Here is a 25,566-nt window from a genome sequence, read left to right as displayed (position 1 = left end):
TTTGCATGGAATATCTGCAACAGTAATCATTAACTGAATGAAAGACTGAATGAATCAGTGTGTTTGGCTTTCAAATGACAATTTTCATGGATTTTTTTCTCAGTGGGGTAAAAGATTATTGTTATACACTCTATAGGGCTCAGAGGAGTTAAGATTCTACTAGATAATGAATCATCTAAAATGATTGTCAACATGAATTCTTTAAAATTTGCCCTCAAACAACTGGTTTTCTTTTTTCTTTTTTTAATTTAAATTCCAGTTAGTTAATATACAGTGTAATATTAGTTTCAGGTGACAATATAGTGATTCAACACTTCCATACATCACCTGGTGCTCATCACAAGTGTCCTCCTTCATTCCCATCACCTACTTCACCCATCCCCCCCACCCCACCCGCCTCCCTTCTGGTAACCATCAGTTTGTTCTCTATTGTTAAGAGTCTGTTTCAGTTTATGTTTATGGGTCTAGGACCCAGAAAGTTTCGTTCCACGAAGAATGCTAGGGCAACTTAATCAGAAACTGGGAAGAAAGAAAATTTTGGAAGTTAAAGCAAGACCTCATGACTATTCCGTGTTCTCAGGATTTCCACTCCAGAGAACCCTTACAGCATTCTCAAGTTGAGTTTTCTGGTTTTAACAGCAGTAGTACTTTGATTGATGAAACATTGCAAAGGATGGTTCTTTAGTGAGCCTGTCCGAGAAGCCCCATGTTGCTGCTCTTTTTTGTTCAAAGGGTTGGGAGTACATGACAGAACCTACAAACTTCATTTTCAGCAGTTGTTAGCTTTGCAAGAATGGGCTCCTTTTCTGCCTGGGAGCACTTACATTTATTCACATCTTGAAGGGTAACCACTAGTGGTTTCCTATAATGACTTCTCACCACCACTTTTTCCAAGGTTCTTCTTCTCCCCCCACCCTTTTTTATTTTTAATGCTGTTAAGTATCTGGAATTAGAAATGATTGGTGATTCACAGACCTGTACCCCTGGGGATAAAAATATATGTTTATAAAAAATAAAAAATTAATAATTCAAAAAAAAATAAACTAACAATAAAAAAAAAAAGAAATGATTGGTTCAATGTGAACAAACCACCAGTTTGCAGCATTTGTTGAACTTCCACAGGCCTGTATCCATCCATCCATCTATACAATGTTAACTTCCTATAGGATTTGGTGACTTTGCATCGCCATCAGCATAAGCAGAGGGCAGTTAGAGCAAATGACTGATTCCAGAGGTGGTCTATGTGTTGAATCTGTTATCTGTGATCTCTCTTTCGACATGTAGCATCTACTTGTTCATAGGCCTAATAACATCCCAAATAATTGCACCACTGTCAATCTCTACTCCCTTAAAACGAAGGTGGAAGGCTCCAGAGCTTTACCACAGAAGTCCAGGGTTTTACTTGGCATTTGGAAAAAAGGGACCTGTGTGTTCCAGGTCAAGCTTGATTCTCCGGATCACTTTGTGTCTTCACAAAAACAGCTCTTGAGTTTCAGCTTGAATCTCTTCACAAGATGACCCAAGTTTCTTTATTGTAGGTTCCTTGGGGATTTTGCCTTTGTAACTCTTTGAGAGCACTTATCTGCTAGCAGTGAATAAGATAGCAGATCTCCTCAATTCCTCTCTGCCCTTCTAAGGCAACTAATGAGATCAGAGCTGCTCGGTGTCTTTATCTACCCTTCTTAAGTTCCACAGGAGATAAGATATCAGGGCTTCCCCCAAAGCAAACCAAAAGGAAGCACAAAGAAACACTGAAGGATGAGAAGACAATACCCGGCAGGATAACCCCTGCCTGTAGCCTACCTGTTAATTAATCCGTGATCCAATCATATGTCAGGAATAGGAGCAGGAAGCAAATGAATTACAGTCACTTCAAATTAGCTCACTCAACAGGCCAGGAGCAAGTTAATTCTTAAGCACTGAATTCAGTCAATTGGCACTCAAACGAGGAGAGGCAGAAACAAATGGTATATAGTCTTTGTAAGGTTGTTAACCTGACCTAAGCTCAGAAGAGTAAATTAAAATTTTCAGTCTTCCCCAATTCTCCAGTCTGGAAGAGATACCCATTTTCAAATGGAACTTCACTGTCTTACACTATGGGCCTGTCTCAGAAGATCCGCCACCACTTACTTGGACCATTTACATAAGCTTTCTGTGCCTGAGTTTCTTTTCTGTAAGATGAGGATAATAATATTAGCGATCTTTATAAGGATGAAGCATACTAATATATTTAATGCATTTATTAAGTACTCAGTTAATATTGGCTATCATTGTTTCTGTATATTCACGTTTGAAACACTGACAAATAGGAGCTTTTCAAATTTTTACATCATTTTTTGCAGAGGTTAGTCTTCAATGGGGGATGGGCACTCTCCTGTCCATGTTTAACACACAGCCAATACATTTTCCTGAGTTAACATCAGCCTCAATTTATATGGCATTTATTTTTTTCTACTGTATTAAAATTAGATGATTGTTATTATTTTACAACCCCCCCCCTTTTTCTTTATATAATTGATACTGGTATTTTACCCTCTTGGTAAGGAAAAAAAAATGTTGATCCTTGCATTTCTGCACTTTGGTAATTCCTCTGAGAGCCGTGGCCCTGATTTCCCTTCTGCAAAGTGCCATCTGTGTGCAGGGGATCTTTTGTCGGCTCCTTCTGTGATTCACTGTGACTCCTTTTTATTGCAACTGGGATGGCCTTTTTTTCTTCTCTCTTTCTCTCTTTCCTAATAAGGAACAGAACCAACACAACTGGGATCACTTTGAACACTGGCATTTCTTCTGAATACAGTTCTAACTAGATTTGTATTTTTATGCTGTGGGTGGAAATGCCAGATAAGAAGAAACAGATGAAGACAGATGAAAGGAGAGATGGAATGAGGAGGTCAGTTATTTGGATTTCCTTAGGTGGGACATTTGTTGCAGAAATGGCAACCAGCTCTTAAAAGAAAATACATTGGAGTTCAGTACCATTAACAATAGATAAAGAAAGGAGGCAAGTAGCTCAGTGGCGTTAATCTCACCCCTCACAAATAATGGCACCAGTGACATTTGACCATGTGACAGATGAGTGAGTGGAGAGCCCTGGGACTGTGATAGTGACAGTTTTCTTTTTCTACCCTTGTAAATTATTCAGCATTGGCACAGCACTGGGAAAACACAAACCTGAGAAAGGGTAAGGGAGAAAAGGAATTCTGTTGCAAATGAGAATGGCTGCTGACAAGTCCATTAAAAAACAACAACCCAACATTCAAGCTGCGTCTGCTGCCTTCCAAATGTCCTTCAAAGGTTCGGTTCACTAACCTCTTTTAGACATGTAAGAAGGAGGCAGAGAAGAGGGGACAGCCCCTGTTAAAAGCATCCCACATTGGTGTCTCTTTTTGAGTGTGTCATTATCAAAGATCGGATGTTACGTCTCCGAAGATCACGTGGGTTATTAAAGCCCGATGTCCTAGCCACACATTTCCATCCCAGTAATTGCATTCTGTTGACTGGTTGCTCCCTGTTGTTTTTGGTTAGATGTGATTACCTTCCATCCCTTTCTCTCTGCTGTGTTAAAGCTGCCACCCCAGTAGAAGTTGTTTTTCTGAATGTGGTTATAAAACTTCACAGACAAGTTGTAAAAATGCCATGGGGGGAGGGGGGAATGCCATGGCACACTTAAAAAAAAAAAGTTGAAATATATTATTGTTTTTCAAGGAACTTAATTATTTCTCTTTTCTCCACTCGGGAGGGAGGCAGGGCAGCCCTCCCATCTAAGGACCCCCAGCTGAAATGGGGACCCAGTGAGAGCTCTTGAAATGAGGCTGGGAACGAGAATTCTAGCACTGAGCCAGACCAGTTGCTCTGCCTCAACCTTCTCTCCCAGGAACATCTGCTGTGCAGCTGGAAGGCTTAGGAACTGATGTTTTTACATCGATTGTCCAGCAAGGGGGGCTAGAAACTACAATTCCATTCCTGTTGGAGGCTATTCCCCTCTGATAGGTCCTGCCAGAGAAAAATCACTGGTAACATCTTGTATTTCTATAATAGATTTTATGTGACATTTTCAAAATATTTTACATTAATGTATGAAGCTTTCCTTGGTAAGGTATAATAAGTGAGCACTTCATCTCCATTTTCTGGAAGGGTAAAATGATACAACAGAAGGCTTGGTGAAGAATGAATTTGCGGCAGCATTGTGGATGGCCCCCAGATGTTCTTTCCTCTGTCTTCTCCTCCCCACGGCTGGAACACTGCTTGTCCACAGTTTCCTCTCTACAACAACGGTATGATTTTCAAAGCATGTCCTTTATCAGCCCTTTTTGCCAGGAAATGATTCCAGAGTATAGTAGGAACATCACAGGAGGTCGCATGGTTTCATTTATGGAGTAGTGGTGATTAAATGGTGGCCTTTCCACCTTTCTTAAGTGACCCACATCTTATTTTAGGCTTATGTGTCTCTCTTGAGTCCCACTAGAGGTGCATATAACTAATCTGGTATAGCATGGGTCTGAAATGTAAACCCCCTGAGCTTTCAATCTTTTAAATTTCATTTGAACTACCTACTTCCCACTTCTTCCCCACTCACCCCCACATGCTCACACTCTCCAACTTTGCCCCTAGACAGCCTAAACAGATTCCGCTTAGATCTAAAGAAACACATCATTATTATTTCCTTAATGCTGGAACAGGTTGAGCAAGCAGATGTGAAGTTTCTTTTCTGATAAGCTAGGTCTAGCCAAAGGCAAGCTGCTGGACCATATGATCCAGAAAGAGAGGCAATGCAACCTCAGATCTTTATCTACATGTCCGTGTCCATGATTGGGGCCTTCAAGTGAGGCATTTTCTTTAGGTCTATATGAGAAAATATCTCTGCCCAGATCAATTCCAATAAAGCTCTTTTATTCTCTTACTCTAGATTTCTTTTTGGTTCCTATATGATTCTTGTTTGCCAAGCTCACGATCTAGTGATCTTGGAAGACACAGTATGATTATAGGAGAACTGTATCTGCCTTTTGTAGCATGTCATCTATGACTTAGGAACATTAGTAGCTGATGCCTGTAGTCATTACCTATTAGAAATCAAAAACTTTGTTCATTGAGGGTTTATACCTCAGTTGAAAGTTAAATACCCTAAGAGATAAGAAGGGTTAATTACAGTTTCTCTGTCTGAAACTGTGTTGAACTTACATGGGCTTAATCTAGACCCCTTGCTCCACTTTGGAAACCAATCTATTTAAGGTTTGGTATCTACTGATCAAGAAAATGGAGGATCTTACTTTAACTGACTGGCATATAAGTACTAAAATATGTGATAAAATATAAATAAGCACATAAATAGAGAGAATTAGGCCACAATGGCAAGTTGCCTGTCCATCCTCACACTTGCTCATTCTATTCTAGCAAACCATTGTAGACCAGAGGATGCATTAGTTTCACTGAGGGCAAAGCCATATTCTTGCTTTTCCCATCAAAAGTGAGACAAAGAAAGTGTTTTAGAGAATATCAGTTGTATAATCTCTTTATAAAGAAAAAAGAAAGAAAGGTATGATCTCATTTGACAAATTATATGACTCTGGCATTTATCCTTTTAGATTAGCAAACTGATTTTGAAATTTTCATTATCTAGAAGCTGCTGAATCAATCAAATTAAAAAAACAAATTCTCCTATTCTGCAAACACAGGTGACTATTTCCTAAATTGAATAAAAAACCGTTCGTGTGGCTGTCAGTCCTGACACTGCTGAGAACCTCACCTTTGTTCTTCCTCGAGTGACTGCATAAATCAGGAAGGAACTTGGTTGCTGGGGAGAGTGATACAGAAAATACTTTTCCCTGAAATATAAATGAAAAAAAAAAAAGTTTTTTTACAGGCATATAGATCCAAAGTGCACTTCTGTTTTCATATTAGATTATATCGTTGTGGGGAAAAAACAGTTCTTCAAGGTGATTCATGGCAAATGGAACTTAAAGATAAATACAGAGGGGAGATGTAGCTAAAGCTTCAGAAACCAGCAGGATGAGTTCAGTATCTGATTTGCTTATAGAGGTTCACATTTTCTACCAACTTTATATTTTCATGAGGTTTGAGAATTGGGAGACTGTCCCTGGGCTGAATGGGTGGTATCCCTCATCAGAGGCTGTATTCAAGAGAAGACAGTCAAAATGGTAGTGGAAATGGTGTTTCTGCTCCCCGATGTTGTATAGGGCCGAGGCTGTTTTGGTGGAGAAGAGGAAATAATGTGTGTGTGTGTGTGTGTGTGTGTGTGTGTGTGTGTGTGTGTGTTGAGGGTGGGGATTAAGATTGAGAAAGAGAAAGAGAAATCCTGAAAATTATATTATCAGTAATCCTATCATCATTTTTCTATTGGGGTTTTATTTTTGGAATGGATTTATGGTTCTATAAAATGCCCAAGTTTAACCCAAAGTTATTCTTCTTAAATTTAGCCCTGAAGATTTGCCTTGGATGGTATGGAATTCCCAAGTTTTAATGTAATGTCTTGATTGGAACTTCAGTCCTTGTGCGATATTGGGGGCTTAGTCCTCCTGCTACCAGAACTTTGAGGAAGGAATAGATTTAGAACTTCTTAGATGTGGCTTAGAGCCTGGGAGTAGGATGGGTAGTTAAAGGCTAGATGCTGTTCTGAGTCGTCTGAGATTCCAATAAGTGAGAGGCATTGCTAATAGGAGAAGGTCTTGGCTGCTAAGGATTCTGGGACAGATGGTTACTTCCACTGCCAGGAGGGCAATGTCTAGGAATTATTGACAGATTAAAGTGCTAACTCCCTCAAGAACATTTCAGAGGCCATACAGGGAGTGTTCACTTATTGAAGCTTACATAGTATCTGCCTGGAACTAGGCCTCTGCACTTCTCTGACATGCCAATTGGTCACCCTTGACCTTCTGGTACAGATATCTGCTTCTAACTGTATTCTCATTGAAAAGAAAGAGTAAGGCACCTGAGTGGCTTAGTGGATTAAGCCTCTGCCTTCAGCTCAGGTCATGGTCTCAGGGTCCTGGGATCCAGCGTCGCATCAGGCTCTCTGCTAAGCAGGGAGCCTGCTTCCTCCTCTCTCTCTCTGCCTGCCTCTCTGCCTACTTGTGATCTCTCTCTCTGTCAAATAAATAAATAAAATCTTTAAAAAAAAAGAAAGAAAGAAAGAAAGAAAGAAAGAAAGAAAGGAAGGAAGAAAGAAAGAAAGGAAGAAAAGAAAGAGTAATCATTTCACCATTAAAAACAAACAAAAAATTCAGACATTCAGACCAAGACTTAGAAGTCTGCATCCTACCAATTACATCTAATTCCAAACTGGAACAGCAAGGTCAAGAAAAACTAGATTCAGAGTTATGTAAGAAATAATATTTTTTGAACTATATTTTAAGATTCATTAGGTGTGCATCAAGTCAAGCTGTGAAATGCAACTATCAGCTACATGTCATTTGAGCCCTTCTGATGACTCCAGAGCTGATCTTGAATCCCTTAACATGCAATTTCAGGAGATTCAGCTTCACCCCTTGATTCTCAGCCCTTCATCCTACTCTTGTGTATGTCAGTGTCAGTGCAATGTTCCAATTTGATATTTAGGCTGTATTTCAGAACCAGCCTCACCAACACTCATTCAGCTAACTAGATCCCTGCTTTGGGTCAACCTTAGTGATCTGCTTCAGGTGCCTGAACTGACACCCTGTATCCCCAATTTACATCTTCTCTCTTGTCTTTAAGTTTTTCTAAACTTTTGTCTTTAAGTGTTTCTAAAATCCTACTGTGAATTTTGGAATATTAACTATTCCTAGTTCCTCTTTTGATGAGTTTTGCCCAATTACACAGATGCCTCATATGTTTTTCTGCTTTTTGGAAATAAAATGAACACAGACAACCCACTTCAGTATATATCTAATAAAAGTTCTTGGAGTTGACATCTGTGGTGTTTCTGGGTTTTTTTGTTTGTTTGTCATTTGGAGAACATTTCCCCTTTTTCTAAAAATGATAGCTTCACCTTCTTTTGGGAGATTGTCTCATTCCAGCTGTTCATTCTGTGTGGGTTTGGGTGATGGTGAGACCATCTTTGCTTTCACAATGAGCAGGTGACTCAATCCAATGAATGTACCCAATATCCTGGCCAAAATGATGGCTTGGGTTTGGGAATGTGACCTAATCTTGGCCGATAAAAGAAGAGTCAGAACTTTTGTTCAAGGTTTGATCTTTTGTTCAAAGTATGCTGAAGGTAGGTGAAGGGGAACTCTTTTACTCTGGACTTGGCACTGGGAGGATGTAGGATGGGAGATGTTGGCAGCCATCTTGCCTCAACTGGTTTAGGGAGCTTGTCCAAGAATGGAGCAAACAAAGGAATATAGGACAAGTAATATAGAGATTCTGAGGCCTGTTGACATCATTTGGGTGCCAACATCCCAACCATGACAGAACTACATTACCTCTGGTTCGTTTTCTTTTCTTTCTTTCTTTTTTTTTTTTTTCTTTCTTCAGATCATTAACTATTTTTGTCCTTGCCAATTTGCGTTGAGTTTTCAGACACCTAAAGATCATTGACTATTTCAGGTCTGTTTTCCTTATGACTGATGGTATGATGAGAGTCTCTTCTTTTAGTAGTACACAGGGCTTGGACTTACTATTCAGTCACATCAAAGCTATAGACTTAGGATGGAAGTGCAAGTCATAGACTGACCACAATCATTGCAAGATGAATTATCCCAGGGAGTAATGTTCCAGACAGTCTGCTAGAGGAAAACTAGGCAGAGAATCTTTTTCCTTTGTGTGTTGAGAAACCAGAGCCACTCCTTATCCTACTTTTACTTCCCATAAGTGGTATGTCTGGAATAATGGATAGGGGATGGTAGAAAATGTAAGACACAGGCCTGCTTTCTCCATTAGACCATAAAAGCTCCTTTAGGAAAAGTGCTCTATCTAGTTTCCTATTGTATTCCTAGAAATTAGACTAGTACCTGGCACAGGGCTGGTATTCAATAGGTGTTGGCTGACTGAATAAGTAGAAAATGTGTAAAATAGTGCTGCTTATAGACATAAATTGCTCCTTCTCCCCCACTCCCCATTAATTTTATAGAAAGGGCCCTACTATCAGAGTTGCCCCAGCACCTGGGTAGTATTTTTGTGACATGTTCATCAGTCAAACTCACAACTGCAAGCTAGTTCACAGGACCCAGGGCAGCAAGAATCCAACAAGATCCAAGATCCACAGAAATGAACTTTCTAAGCCACCCGTACTCCCAGGATCCTGTATGCTGTTGATCTGGGAGGCACTATCTCTCACTGTATCAAAGACTGATATAATGAACAAATTTCAGAGGCATGGCCTGAAGTTAAGTGATGTTTAACTCTCTGTTGTCTATCTGGCAACAGAGGTCTGAAGGTTTCTTTTAGGGTCTTGGAACACTCTCAGATATGGTGTTTGTTCCAAATTTAGCCAGCTGCAGGCCATGGGGGCTTAGCATAAAGGAAAAAAAGATGAGGACTGATTATATTTTGTAGAGCAAAGAAGCTCAAGGCTTCTGCAAGATAGATTACCGTGCAGGCACAAGAAGTGTGAGATGAAGTGCAGAAAGACCATAGCTGGGACTCAGCCCCCAGCTGGAGCTGCGGCTGGCTCCTCAGCGATCAAGCTTTCACGGCAGATCATCCATTAACTTTGTCAAACCAATCATGATGCTCCGTAGGTTATCCACACTGAGAATGAGGCAGAACTAATGAGGCAAACACAATCTCCAGGCATCCTGAAGACCACAGATCCTGTAGGCGCCTTAGTTCCCTCTTATTCCAGCCACTCTCTAGTTTGGATGATTATATTGAAATAGAGGAGAGCAGAAGTCAGGACGCTTGCAAGTGAGACATGTGCCAGGGCCAGCCTCGGGCCCAGAACTGCTGGGGCTGGGTTCAGGTGTTCAGCTAGAAGCCCTTCTAGCTGGGAGGTCAGATGGAATGAAAAGCCAGCTTGAGTTGCTTGGTAAGGAGTGCTGGGTCTTTTTGTGATTGGAGATCAAGTTGAATGAAAGCAGTCTTCCCCGTTGGTTCTCTCTCCTCCTCCTAAGTCCTGGCAGTGAGTATCTAACTAGGGAAAACTTCAGATACTAGTAACAACCTAAGCAATGGCATTCCTCCAAATCATGATGAAACCTTTGGGAATCTTCAAAATGTACATCTTTTCCAGGACTTCAAGTAGTTCCTTAGGGCTGGAAAAAGTGCACTTATTCAGCAGCCCTGTTCTTTCTAACTTACAGGAACTCTCCCTGAAAGTGAGGGTGATCACGGGAGTTTTGCTGAGACCTAACTACGCAAACACACGTGACCAAAGCGTCTGCTTGGGATGTCACAGAGCCCGTGCTGGTTCCACTTGGCATACAGCTGAGACAGCCTGCAAGCCAGGCAAGTGAGATAGAGTGGGCAGCAGCTGCAATTACTCTCTCCTGGCGACTCAGTTTGCTACCATATTACTTGCTGTAGAATTTAAAACTCTAATAAGAAAAGAAAATTTTAAAAACCTCTTAATATTTAATGTGCAAATAGAATGTAAAAATTAGAGCAAGAGAGAGAGAAAACGTGTGGGGAGAGAGAGAGAGAATACTTTTTAAGAATGGTTCTAGTAGGGGCAGCTGGGTGGCTCAGTGGTTTAAGCCTCTGCCTCAGGTCATGATCTCAGGGTCCTGGGATCGAGTCCCGCATCGGGCTCTCTGCTCAGCAGGGAGCCTGCTTTCCTCCTCTCTCTCTGCCTGCCTCTCTGCCTACTTGTGATCTCTGTCTGTCAAATAAATAAATAAAATCTTTAAAAGAAAAAAAATTAAAAAAAAAATTAAAAAAAAAAAGAATGGTTCTAGAAAACCCCAGTGCCATGGCTGAAATACTCTGGATATACCATTTCCACACATGAGCAAATAAACAAACACAAATTATGAAGGTAAGAGGGTAAGAGTCAATGGGGGCACCCTTGATCTTGAACTGCATTGTTCAAATCACCTGGATTCTCTGCGGAAATTGTGTTATGAACTATTGTTTCAATGGCTGCCATGACACATGGCTTCTCTTGTGTCTTTGAATACTCTTTCTTCATTTCATTTTTTGAGTTCCTCTTCTAGCCCACCCGGTGTCAGTCCTTGGCCTCTGTTCTTTGCTCAGATTCTTTCCCTTGGTGAACATATCCATGCACTCATATTTAACTATCTATACTTTTATCTGTTCGTTTTATTTCTGTCTCTAATCTTGCTCTGAAATTACTACCTTCTATCTCTCCAACTGCTTAAATGGACATCTCCATCTGAATATTTTGCTATCGTTTTAAAATCCACATACCTACGATTAACTTATCATCTTCCTTATACCAGTCCTGGCTTATTCTATGATATCTTTTTTTTTTTTTAAGATTTTATTTATTTATTTGAGAGAGATTGGGGGAGATGGGGATGGGGGGGTGCCTAGGCGCAGAGGGAGAGGGAGAAGCAGACTCCCTGCTGAACAGGGAGGATGTGGATATCCCAGATATCCTAGGACCCTGGGATCCTAACCTGAGCCAAAGGCAGATACTTAACCTACTGAGCCACCCAGGCTCCCCTTCATCTTGATTTCTATTGATCATTTTGTATTATTCCTAGGTACCCAGACTCATAAGAAAGAAAAACCTTGATTTGGTCCTCTTTATCTCTCATTGTAAATCATTATTTCTTATTAGTCCTTCTTTGTGTCTTTCCTTATTTCCATTTCTTGATATCCTTCTTTTACTGCCATTCATCTGAGTTATTCATTCAATTGACTTATTAAGTTGAACCACATGAAATTGCCATTCTCTTCAGTCAACACAGTGAAATAGTGGCAATTTCAAATGGTTCATTCTAATACAGTAGCCATTCAGAGCTGTCTCCCCAGATTTATGTGAAATTAATGACGTTTAGATTCTGGTCCTTTTGGAAACATCTCAACCTTGTCTTAACTCTCAATACTGGAAGCATTTCCTGGTGTGTTTCAGAATGCTTAGAAAGATCTTGGCTTTCCAGTTATGCCTATGTAGTGTAGGGATTCCTATAGTCATGTTTCTTACACTCCCCCCACCTCCTCCCTCACCCCCAGATTTGGGGCAGGAGGCTCTGAGAATACATTTCTGTGACACCACTTCAAATCCTCTTTGGAAATAGTAATGGAATAAATTTTTAGTCAGCCAACCAGGGCTTGAAAGCATATATTTCACTTAACTTGCTTCCACCAGAAAGAAAAGATCTTTCAGGGAGGGCTATGGCTCTGTTTGTTTTGCCCTTGGCTTAGACACAATCAGCTGACCTTCAGGGCATAGCTTAAGGCCTATCTGTTCCATCAGGCTTTTGCCTGATTGACATGGGAGAATCACCCAGGTGAGAGGGTCCCTTAGATTACCTTCTTCTCTTTGTACATGCCCCCAGAGATCCTGGTGCTATAGCTCCCTCCAAATGACCTAAAGGAGCGAATGAATAAACCATTTTTGTAGCAATTAAATCTGTTTCAAGAACTTCTTTCTCAAATCCTTTGTGGAACAAGTTAGCCTATAAATATATACATAAATAATAAATTTAAAATATTCCAATTTGTACCCTTAAAAAAATCTTTCTGCTTTGAAATCAAGACATCTTATATTTAAAATAAGCCTTTCTATTCTCTTCCCATCTGAAAAGATTAGTCTGAAGTTTTTTTCTGCCTGTGTTTTAAGTTTTCATTATCCAATATATACAATATAGAAGGATTAATATAATGAACCCCCATGGACCCACCGTCTAGCTTCTACAGTCATCAATACTTGGACAACCAGGTTTCATCTACCCTCCCCACATATTTTTTCTTGGAAATCCAAAGCATACCAGTTCACTTAGCTTTAAATATTTCAGTATGCATATCGAACTGATAAAAGCATATAAAAACCTAGTCACCATGCCATTTTCACACCTAAAAGTTTAAAAGCAATTACTCATTTCTCCGAGAAATGCCCTGTCCACATTCAATGCAAATAAAGTCTCCCAAGCCCCTTTTGTTAACAGTGCCCCTCCCCCACTCTTTTTCTAAGCCATCGATTTGTCATTTGTCCAGCAGCACTTCCTACTCTGAATTTGACTGATGACTTTGGATGGTGGTGTTGACCTTATTACTCCATCCCTCGTATTTTCTGTAGACTGGTAGTTAGATCCAGAGACATTTTAGACTCGGGTTCAATTTTTTAAGCAAGAATGTTTTGTAGATGATGTCTGCGGATTTCCTATTTCCTCATATCAGGAGGCATACAATACCTGGTTGTCTTAGCTAGTGTTGCTAAGATTAATCAGGGGAAACATTAAGACCTCCATGTCTCATATATTGCAAAGAAAACTTGAACTGTGTATATGATGATCCACACTTCCCCAGTCAACAGATATTTCCAGAAAATGAACTCCAGAGCCCTGTGTTCAGTACTGTGTTCAGTACTCAAGGACAGATGAGAAGTCCAAGAAGTCTAACATAGAGCAATTTGTTTGTCTTTTGGAGATTTATAGCCTCATGAGAGAGGTAGAGAGACAAATATATGCATGAGATATGAGTGAGCAAGTAGCAATGTAAGCTTAAAAAAAAAAAAGCAGGTACCACATGATTAATAGCCAGAAGAGTTTTACAGATGCTATTTGGTGTAGGAAAACAAAAATGGAGAAAGGAAGGTGGTCAGTCAGTTTTCGGGCAGTTTTCCCTGAAGAAGTGGTGAGGAGCTAGATTTGAAGGATTTGCAGGATGTACCAGAAGAAAGAAAGAATGCGGGTGCCTGGGTGGCTCAGTGGGTTAGGCCGCTGCCTTTGGTTCTGGTCATGATCTCAGGGTCCTGGGATAGAGTGTCCCCCCCCCACCCCCGCTTTCTGCTCAGCGGGGAGCCTGCTTCTCTCTCTCTCTCTCTGTGCCTGCGTTTCTGCCTACCCGTGATCTCCCAAATAAATAAATAAATAAAATAAATAATAAATCAAATAAATAAATAAAATCTTAAAAAAAAAAAAAAGTAGAGACCCCTGGCCTGACACTCAGGGGTTCTGGTATCTGGGGTTGCAATCCAGGAAATCTGCACTTTTTACAAGCATCCTAAGAGACTCTAATGCAGGTAGTACAGAGCTGCTTGTTAGAAACGTGCGGGAATGAATTCCTGGGCTAACAGCAGCGGGTCTGCTTCAGGGGATCATGGAAATTTTCTGAGCCTGCTTTAGAGGTGATGAAGATGATGCTGAGCATTTATGTGCCAGGGGCCATGCTAAGCTTTTCATGGGATTTTTCATATTGAAGTCCCACAAAACCACCAAAAGAGATAGGTATTGTTTATATCCTCATTTTATTTATTTATTTTTAAAGATTTTCTTTTTTAGAGAGAGAGTCAGAGAGAGCACAAGCAGGGGGAGGGATAGAGGCAGATGGAGAAGGACAAGCAGACTGACTCCCTACTTAGCAGGGGAGCCTGATGGATGTGGGGCTCCATCCCAGAACCCTGAGATCATGACCTGAGCTGAAGTCAGATGTTTAATCAACTGAGCCATCCAGGTGCCCCTATATTGCCATTTTGACAATTAGAAATCTAGGCTTAAAGGAGCTAAGATCACACAGTAACAAGGGAAATGAAAATGTAAATTAGGTGTATTTGATTTCAAAAGGGAGTTCTCAACTACAGTTCTAGTTTGCCATTTAAACATACAAATAGTGACAATGTTTACCATTTTAAAGGCAGAGGCCAACTCTCCGGTGCCACAGGGCATGCTGTCACCTCTGACAAAGGATCCTGTTTTAGTTTACCTGTTTGCACACACACACACACACACACACACACACACAGGAAGAGGAGGAAGACTGTATTCTATGATAGAAATGTAAATTCTCCAGTGAGAGGTATAAAATGAAACAAAGTATGAGCCTGCTGTTTGTTTACAGGCAAAGAACTCTCCCAATTGCTCCATTTACTCCTCCTCCCTGGTAGAGTGCATTCTACTCTCCAATCTACTTGCTACAGAATTTGCAATGATTTCTGTAGGGGGTCAGTTGATAGCCCAAAATAGTGTTTCCAAAGATTAAACTTGCTTTTCTCATATATGGCTTTAGTTAAAGAGCCGGAGCTGGGGTTGAAAACTGTATCTATTTCAGGACATGAAATACCATTTTATATTTCATGGTGTCTGTAAAATACTTTATAATATCCCAATATTTGTATGTGTGTATATGTATAGATATACATATACATACACATACATATAAACATATATATATATATATATTTATAAGGAATATATATATTCCTTTGAAGTTTGTGCTGTGCTTCCACTGGATAAAAGCTACAAAGCTACAAAGAGAAGAATCCTGTACCTTTGCAAACATCTCAGTTCCCAGTAAGTGTTTGATAAGACTCCCTGGATCGTAGAAATCTGGGAGATTGTTGGGCATGAGGGTGGGGGGTGGTGTTAGATCGCTTATGACAACTTTGACCAATAATTGGTTTTAAAACATCTATAAAAATGTTTGGAGAGAAAAGAACTATATAGACTCGCTGGGTTGCTTACCTTGGATAAAATATTGCCAGATTTACCTAAAGCAAGTCATTACTTTATATATTTACTATTTTTCTTTGTTATCTAGTGCAATGAATAAGAGTTTGGGGGAAGTGATTGATTTCACAAGATGGGTTGGATTTGTTCTTTATATAAAATAGGAAGATGCCTTGAACTGCCCAGTTCTGGCATCCCCGTGCAGAGAAATACACTTTAACTACAAAACAGCATGTTCTGAGTCTGTGTTTTCTCTGGATAGTAGTAGCAGGAACACAGTGTTCATTTAAATTAAACCAGTTCCTTGGATAATAACAAAGTAATTAAAGAAACCACCAAGGAAAAAGAGCCAATTTATTTGAATCCTGTTCATAAAAACTACATCAAGAGCCTGAAGGTACAAAATAATGTGGATAAGATGGCAGATTGATGATTTTTTAAAATTCTGCGTGGGATGCATCTTGATATTAATTCAAATGAGTATCTCTCATCTGAAAATAATACAAGAGGCAAAATTTTTTATCCTTCTTAGGAGAAATGAAATTCTATTAAAAGACCCAGATAAGAAATTGCTGCATAGCTTGAAGTCCACTTGACCTCTAGTAATACCTTAACATCAGAACATTATGATTTATTCATATTTTCTACATTCCCATTGGAATAGAGGGGCCTTTGTCTTTAATGCATTCAAGAGTTTGAAATTCATACTGATTTATCCGAGATGATACTACCTGAATCGGAAGGAGATATTTTCGGGCATCAGTGAGTTTCCTATTTTGGTCAGTAACAAAAATCTAAATGGAGTTGAAAATGTGTATTATGTTTTCACATTACCATTAGACAATGAAAGTTATTTTAAAGGAAAAACACACCAGTAAAATACCTCTCACTTTTATACTCCCATCAGTGCAACAGTGAGAAATTAAATCTACATTCTCCAAGCAAAATTTCACAACTGCTCTTTGTGCATTTTAGCAGAATGACTGCTCCTTTTGGAGAAACAGTATTCTTACTATGCTCTGCTTTTTCCTCTGAAATATAGGTCCACTTGGATTGCCTCTGTGTCAAAGAAGGAAGTGAAGAAAAGCAGATATATCAGAGGGTCTGTTGACTAAAGTGTGGCAACCCTGTTTTTGAAGAACAGCCTAAAGAAAATTATTAGTTTTGAAGAACTTAAAATGAACTAACTCTATTAGAAAGGAAAGATATACATTAAATGTGTAAAAAAGGTTCCTGGATCCAATTCCACCAACAAAGGTATGTTCACCCCACACTAACAACAAACAATTCTGATAGTGTCTACTCCCGCCCACCTCAGACAGGTCCCAAGTGCAAGCCCAGATTATTACCTGTCCTTATAAACAATGTCTATAAATCAGAGGTTCCCATGACCCCCTCTTTGGGTTCCGTTACTTTGCTAGAGCAGCTCACAGAACTCAGGGGAACATTTTACCTAGAGATTACTGGTTTATTGTAAAAGGACATAACTCAGGAACAGAGGGATAGAAGGAATGCATAGGGTAAGGTATGGGGAAACGATGTGGAGTTTCCATGCCCTCTCCTGGCACATCACTCTTCAAATCCCTACTGGGTCACAAACCCAGAAGCTCTCTGAACCCAGCCTTTTCAGGTTTTAATAGAGGCTTCATCTCAGAGACAAGGTTGACTAAATCATTGGCCATTGGTGATTTGATCTCCAGCTCCCTTCCTCCTCCTTAGAAGCCAGGAAGGTAGAGCTAAAAGTTCCTTGCAAGGTTGGTTCCATATGAAACAGGTCCCACCCTTAGGTATTTCCAAAAGTCACCTCATTAACAAAACAAAGGACACCTTTATCACTCTCAACACTCAGAAAATTCCAAGGGTTTGGAGAGCTGTGAGGCAGGGATTGTGGACAAAGACCAAATACATATTTTTAATCTGATTGACCAAATATATGCTATTTATAAATCACAGTATTACAATATCTAATTTGACCACTAACAGAATGAAAAGTGAAGTACTTAAAACTTTATTCCATCAATATAAAGTAACAAAAATATACTTCAGCTCCTTATTATGGCCAGTTCAATAGGAAGAAAGAAGCAAATAGAAAAAAAAATTGTACATGGCAATAAAGAGAGAAAGAGAAAAAGTGAAAAGAAGGGAGTGGGTTGGAAAGGTAGACAAAAGAAAAAAAGAAGAGTAAGACTCAAATTGGGCAAGAAAATCTAGGAGGAGGAGAGTATCATGGAGCAGAAAGAATTTAGTGGGCTTTCACCATCCTTACCCAGCTCTCAGCCATTCCATCTTTTGAATCTGGTTTGTCATTCCTTTATGCAATCAGTGGATTCCCTTTGAGACATCAAACTTTCCATTTTCAGAGTCTTTAATGCCCACTGGTTTGCTTGATCTTAACCTACAATCAGCCAGTTGGGAAGGATTTCTTCAAGTCAAGTATGGACAGGAGGAGGACTTTTTGCAGAGATTTGCAGCTGTTTTACTTAGGGAGCTTTTCCCTTTCTAGCCAGTCATGTATGTTGTTTTTGTTGATCTCAAATCAGGAATAGTTAAGAAACTTACTTTTAGAAAATTTGCCCTGATTGGCACAAAATTCAGTTAGGTGCAGGATTTAGTATGATTGCCTACTCATTCTCTTGCACTTTTTATACATTTTAAGGGTTTCAATGTTATAGCTATTTTACCAAAAGTAAGTTTTATATTAGATATCTGTGTTAATTCCCTATAAGTAATTTTTGTTCATTTGTAAGTATTTGTAAGAAAGCTTATATATTTTTTTGTTTTTATTTTTTTATTATTTATTTGACAGACAGATATCACAAATAGGCAAAGAGGCAGGCAGAGAGAGAGGGATAAGCAGGCTCCCTGCTGAGGAAAGAGCCCAATGCAGGGCTCCATCCCAGGGCCCTGGGATCACAACCAGAGCCAAAGGCAGAGGCTTAACCCACTGAGCCACCCAGAAAGCTTATATTTTATAGGGCCATTCTTGTGGTCATTTCTCATTCAATATCCTGAGGTTTCTTTGCTTTTCTGAAAGTTACATGCATTCAGAATGCTGAATGCTGATGGCTACATCTATCATGAATTGCATTTCTTCCTAGTTTGTTTATTGCCCTTTTATTTATTTAAAGAAAAAGATTTTATTTATTTGTCTGATAGAGAGAGACACAGCAAGAGAGGGAACACAAGCAGGGGAAGTAGGAGAGGGGGAAGTAGGAGAGGGAGAAGCAGGCTTCCCTCTGAGAAGGGAGCCCAATGAGGGCTCTGTTCCAGGACCCTGGGATCACAACCAGAGCCAAAAGCAGATGCTTGACGACTGAGCTGCCCAGGTGCCCCATGTTTATTGCTCTTTTAAAAACAAAGTGAACAAGCCACTGTGTCCTAAAGAATTTTGATGAAACAACACTAAGCTATTGGGACATGCCAACATTCTCTTACTGGTAAGAAAGAAAATTTGCCATAGTAGGTTTGCCAACACTCAGAGTGTCAGTTGAGAGTCATGGAGCTGTATCTTAAAGACCAATGCAAGAAATCTCAGAGCCTTCAAAAGAGGCTCTTGAGCAATGAAATGATGTCCATGAGATATTTTTGTGGCTTATAGTCAGTCAATGAACATTTAATCAACTTCTGCTAAGTTCAGTAAACTGTGTTAGAATCTGGGTAATTAAAATTGAATTTAGGTATAATTCTTACCATGAGGGGTCTTAAAATCAAGTGAAGAATTAATTGAAAACTCATTCTAATTCTTCTAACCTATTGTTTTTTGTTTCTTTTTAATGTTCGTGATATTCTAACTCAGATTTGTGTCTGCAACCTAATTTTGTCTACATTAACTTTTGCTTCAAAAACTGGGCATCCAGACCACCACTTGGCTTGAATTAGAACTTTGTTACATCATTGTTGATGTGACAGCTTGTAGCAAACATTCTATAGGATACGGGCAAGACAGAACCCTGATTGTGTCCCCTATTTTTCTGCATGGTTGTAGATATATCATTTCTGGCATAATGATTAAGAACAAGAGTAACTGTCAGGAGTGAGAGAGTTTCAAAAAGATGGTTGTGACAGAATGTGGGGAACTTTAATAAGAGCAACTAATCTGTATGCTGTACAAATAGGTTGTGGTTGATTGATCATTCCCGATTTTTTAAAAAATGTTAGCAAAATGGATCAGATGTCATGTATTAGAGGTTAATATATGACAGGTTAAGATGTTACTTCTAGAGCTCTGCCATCTATTACCTATATAATCATGGGCAAGTCACTGAACCCAATGTAGGTTATATAATAAAAATGATATTTAGAATCAAGTAGATGAATGCCAGTAAAATATCATGTGCCACAGAGTTAGGCATTATGAATATTTTTCTCCCCGTTCTCTCATTCTTATTGTATTTAACTGCTCTGACCCTAGGCTAAATAATGTCCAGTTGCATTATCCCTGGGATGGATTATTTAGATTATTATATGTGCCTTGTATTTGTTTCCTACTGCTGCCATAATAAATTACCACAAACTTAGTAACTTGAAACAATACACATACATTATTTATAGTTCTAGAGGTCAGAAATCTAAAATGGATCTCATTGAGTTAAAATCAAGGTGTTGACAGGGTTGTGTTCCTTGTAAAGGCTCTAGGAAAGAATTAATTTCTTTGTCTATTCCAGTTTCTTGGGGCTGCCTGCACTCCTTGATTTGTGGCCCCTTATTCCATCCTCAAAGCTATAGGTATAGCATCTTTAAATTTCTCTCTGACTCGGGCTTTCCAGCTTTTCTCTTTTGAGTATATGGACATTGGGGATTAGTTGTGTAATCTAGGATAATCTCATCTCAGAATCTTTAACTTAATCACATTTGCAAGATCCTTATTACCATGTAAGGAAGCATATTTGTAGGTTCCAGGGATTAGGGCATGGACATCTTTGGGGACCATTATTCTGCTTGCCATATATATTAGAAAATGTCTGTGATAATATTTATATACCCCCAAACTGATAATTGTTACAATTACTGTTTCCATAGCATGGAAAGAGATGATTAGGTAGAACAGTATTCTTTTCAATTTGTATTATTTTAGTGTTTGTTATGTACATACATTACTGTCATTCATTCAATTAACTCCTGCCTAACATCTTGACCTCTTTAATTAATGAAGTCAGTTTCTTCTCAATTATACCATAGAATCTATAAAGTAAGAATCCATGTCAGACTATTATAATAACTCAGACTTAGTCCTTATCAAAACACTTCAAGGCTCTGAGTATGGTCCTTGTATGTTGTGCAGGTCTATTGCTAATAAATAACTTGAGCTAAAGCAATTTGAGCCAATCAACATCAGACCCTCAGATTTTGGAAAAATTATATATAGAGACAGTTTTCTTGAGATGTAGAAATAGAAGAAATTTAACTTTATTTGTTTAATGGGTAAGAAGGTCTTCACTTTGGTATTTCCAAATCAAGTAAGTACTACTACCTCAGGGAAAGAACAGCCCGGCTAACTTACGTACTTGGATTGGGTGGAAATTAGGATGGTGTTAGCATTGTTGAGAGAATGAGTTTGGGAAACCAGCTGTCATACCAGTCTCAGGAGGCTGACGTCCTTGTTACAGGTTGGGTTTGGTTTGTATAATGTTAATCTTTAGTACCTGCTAAACAGCTTTTGTTTCAAAGGGAATGTAGTGGTGATTTCTACCCGGTTGCCACCTTAAGTTGCCTGGTGCTTTAAGAATGTAGATGTCTGGCAATATAATTTCACTATCTGAATTAATTTGAATAGGAAAAACAGTTAAATATGGATCGTTCGCAGATTATTTCAAAAGGCAAGACCTTATTATTGCTAGCCCACATGTCACTAGCTGCTGAGTGACACTGCACATCACATTTCATGGAAATAAAAGGAGAGCTCCTTTGTTGTAAATGCATTCGTACACTCTTGGGAAATTAGGACACACAACAGATGTAAATCAGCCTTTAATCCAAGTCCCAGTGGGGACAGTGCAGAAGAGAGAAGTGGCAGGAGTCAGGGGAAAAGAGAACTATAATGGTGTAAAGAATAGAAGAGAACACCCTGTTTCTTTAGTCAGTCTAGACCATTTACTTATATGTACGCCCAGAGACTAGTTTATCTCTACATTGTTGAATCGTCTCCCCTTTTCTTATAGGAGTTGGAGTGGAGGCTGACCCCGGTGAGAGAAATCCCTGGCAGGACCTTCCTGGTTTAAAACACTAGGAATTCATCTTGCAAAGGGCACTTCTAAGCTGTTCCTCCTAGAGGCCCTAATAGGCACAGGATTCCTGCAGAGCAATACACTTGACAGGTTGTAGAAGAATTATTCATAGATTCCCTTAAAAGTCCCTCTGGGTATTGCACATCCAAAAGTACACAATTCCCAACAGACTCAGGACCCTTTGGGGACTGGGTCTTGAAGTTCGCACCCTTTTCCTGTAGCTCTTGGGAATCTCTATCCCCCTTCTTTGGCTGCTTCCTCGCATGCTTGTTTCTGCATGAACCTCTCTCCTGGGCCAGGTAAGGAGGAGATAGTGATGCTTTACTGCCTCTGTTCAGCTGCTTGCAAGATAGTGAGTCTCCAAAGCAATGCCTACAGATTTCCAATGCCATTCTATTAGCCTAATCACAGTATAATTCTACTTGGATACAAAATTAGCAGCGGAATCATATTTTACTTCTAGCTGCTAATTGGCAACAGTCACATGCTTTTATTAAACTATTCCAATCAAGTCTTCCCAGCATCATGCATTCTGCTTATCACTGAGCCCACCTGCAGCCTGCTCTCTTCCTCCTCTCTTATCAGCAAAGCCAATTACTTTCCCCGGTGCTTGCTTTGTGGTTTTGCTTATAGACTCCACCACACCTCCACAACTAAGCCCGCAAGGGTATTAGGTAAATTCTATTCCTGATCCTCCCTCCCCACCCTACAGGAGTTACTACCTTGAGGTGGTCTGTGAGTTCTGGTCTGTCTTGCTTCCTACAAAGAAGTGTTCAGAGCCTTACATGCTTTACATATTTTCTTGCTTTTTTTAGGTTTGTTTGGGGTTTCCCCTCTTTTCCTTCATTGCTTTCTCCTTTTATTCTTTCTTCCCTTATCTTGAGTCAAGTTGCCAAAGTCTTTACTCACAATGAAGAATGATTTTTTTTTTTTTAATGCGATAATTACTTACAAATTCCGGTCCCAAACAACTCCACTTTTTTAATCAATTGCGGTGTTTGTCTACAGAGATGATGTTAATTAATGAGAAAAGGCATGGAATAGAGTCGGGCCTCTCCTTCATTACATAGAGAAGTTTATGCTTTCGTTAGCCACTCTGCTCTCTGTTTCTTCACCTCCCCAGTGGCATGGTTATGCCTCCTTGCAAGGACGGGAGCATGGCCTGAGCTATGATGTGGGGTCACTGTGACCTGTGAGCATTGGCTCTGTTACTTCTCTTCCTCTTGAAGATTTAGTAAATTGTTTGTTTGTTTGTTTGTTTGTTTTGAAAGCAGCCAAGTAGATTGGACCAAGAAACTTCGGAAGAATGCAAAGATGAAGAAAATAATGTGGCCCTTGGAGGAGTTTGTAATGAAGTCAGACCAGAGGAAGCAAAGTCAAAACAAGATCGAAATAAAAACAGAATCCTTCAGACCAGGCACTTAGTTGACTTAAATCTCAAAGACATTGTAACCAGAAGTATATTGCCTTCTAGTAATAAAATCTTACAACTAATCTATTTGCTCCAATTTGTCCTCTCCTCTTTACCTGGGATCTACCCCTCAAGAAACCATACAATTAACGGCAATAATATCAACAGTAACATAATTAATATCAGTGAAGCACTTCTGAGGCAATAAAGTGGCATAGGAAATCAAAATGGTGTCTATGTAATATTCATATTAAATTTAATAACTATTTAAATATTTATAAATTATCTGGCATTTTATATTCACAAAATGCTTCACAACCACTTTTTATTAATTATTAGATACCACTTATCCCTTGGCACTCGAGTTTCCAGAGGCAGCAGGGCTGATTTTTTTTTCTTCTTATTGTTAATCTTAAAGAAACATTTAGCTTTATCAACCACTTCTCTAAGTTTTCGTATCTAAAGTATTGGGTCACATGGAAAAAGAAAAGAAATTACAACAGAGATAGACATTACCTTTGCAGCATGTGATACCATCATTTTAGGGCTTGCGAAGTGAAATGACTCAGCCAAAGTCACAGAGCTAGTCTTATTCATGCTTGGGCGTTTAAGTGTCCTGGGCCAATCTCATCTCTGGAGTTTTGCTCCTAGACACATGGAAATCAGAAAACCTTGGCTGTGCTGACTGGATTAGTTAGAACTGTGATTTAGAGAACACATCCGAGTGTTATGCTTGCATTTTCCCAGGGTCTGTATAACTCTGCCCTGTGTGACCAGAGTGGCGCTCAGAACTGCTGAAGTCCAGATTCACCTAAAGCCATGAATGTGTTCCTACTAAATGCACTTCCCAGTGTAGGTCATAATGTCACAAGATCAGTCTCATTTATGACTTTTTCCCTTACTGTCTCTGATCTTTAAAACCTTTGTTCTTCGGGGGTCTGGGTGGCTCAGTGGGTTAAGCCTCTGCCTTCAGCTCAGGTTATGATCTCAGGGTCCTGGGATTGAACCCCAGGTCAAGGCTCTCTGCTCAGCAGGGAGCTTGCTTCCTCCTCTCTGCCTGCCTCTCTGCCTACTTGTAATCTCTCTCTCTATCGAATAAATAAAATCTTAAAAAAAAAAAAAAAAGCCTTTGCTCTTGTTCTGTTAGAATGTGTGTTACATAAAAAGAAGTTTGTTTCATACTTGTCTCCCTACAGTAGATAATAAACCAAAAAAACAGAGACTTTGTCTTACAATCTTGTATGTTTTCCCTCCACCTGGGCAATGCCCACCATACAGAAGGCATGCCAATATATTCTCACTTCGCTATTGCTAGATGATGAATCCTAGGAGGGCAGGGGTGTTGTTTGACTCATCTTTGCCTTCAGGGTAGTGCCTATTACAGTGTCTTATCTACAGGAAGAGTTTGATGAATATTTGCTTTATGAAGGAAACCCCTTCATAAAGAGGTCTCTAACTATAGATTTCAGGAAGGTGATTGTGGGTTCCCATAACCCACCCTAGAATAAGAACTCTATACAATTTAGTAGATATTTAACCTCAGCATAATTACATATACATGGCAAATACAAAAATACAACATGGCTCTGGCATTAACGGGAAAGAAATATATGCAGACATTTATTTGTTATGATACAAATATCAGCTTTATAATATCATCTGATGAAAATCGAGAAAATAATGATGAATAATATCTAGCTAAGTAACCTTTCCAGCATGCGGAGGTCAAGCTGGGAGCCATCAGCAGCTCTCAGAAGTGAGAGCTCAATTTGCTTTTTATGCATCTGAATGTAACATAATGTTTATTTAAAAATTATTTCCTTATTGTGGTAACATACACATGACCTAAAATTTACCAGCTTTCCATCTTGGAGTGCATGATTCAGTGGTATTAATTTCATTCACAAGGTTGTGCAGTCATCATCTCTTTGTAGTTTCAGAAAAGCACAATGTTTTTGTGGTTTGTATCACAGCTGTCTTATTTCATTTGGTGGGTGGGGAATCTAATGTACAACAAATACAGTTCAGATCTCAGGAAATAAATAGGAACTAATCAAGCCACAAAATCCTTCACTAAATTTCACCTTATTCTTATATTAAATTGCAGCCTGATGAGACCTATTGGCACAAAAGAGGATAATATAGGGAGACATAACATTCTTTCAGGATGCTGGTGACTTACCCTGTCTGCTTGAGCCTCAGGTCTCGGAATACAGCTGTCATTTGGGATCTGGCCAGCCCATGTGTCTTCATCAAGAACATTAAAAGAGGTCTCTAACTATAGATTTCAGGAAGGTGATTGTGGGTTCCCATAACCCACCCTAGAATAAGAACTCTATACAATTTAGTAGATATTTAACCTCAGCATAATTACATATACATGGCAAATACAAAAATACAACATGGCTCTGGCATTAACGGG

This window comes from Mustela nigripes, chromosome 3 (genome assembly GCF_022355385.1).
Source record: "Mustela nigripes isolate SB6536 chromosome 3, MUSNIG.SB6536, whole genome shotgun sequence".
NCBI classification, from domain to species: domain Eukaryota; kingdom Metazoa; phylum Chordata; class Mammalia; order Carnivora; family Mustelidae; genus Mustela; species Mustela nigripes.
This window is presented reverse-complemented; position numbering follows the sequence as displayed.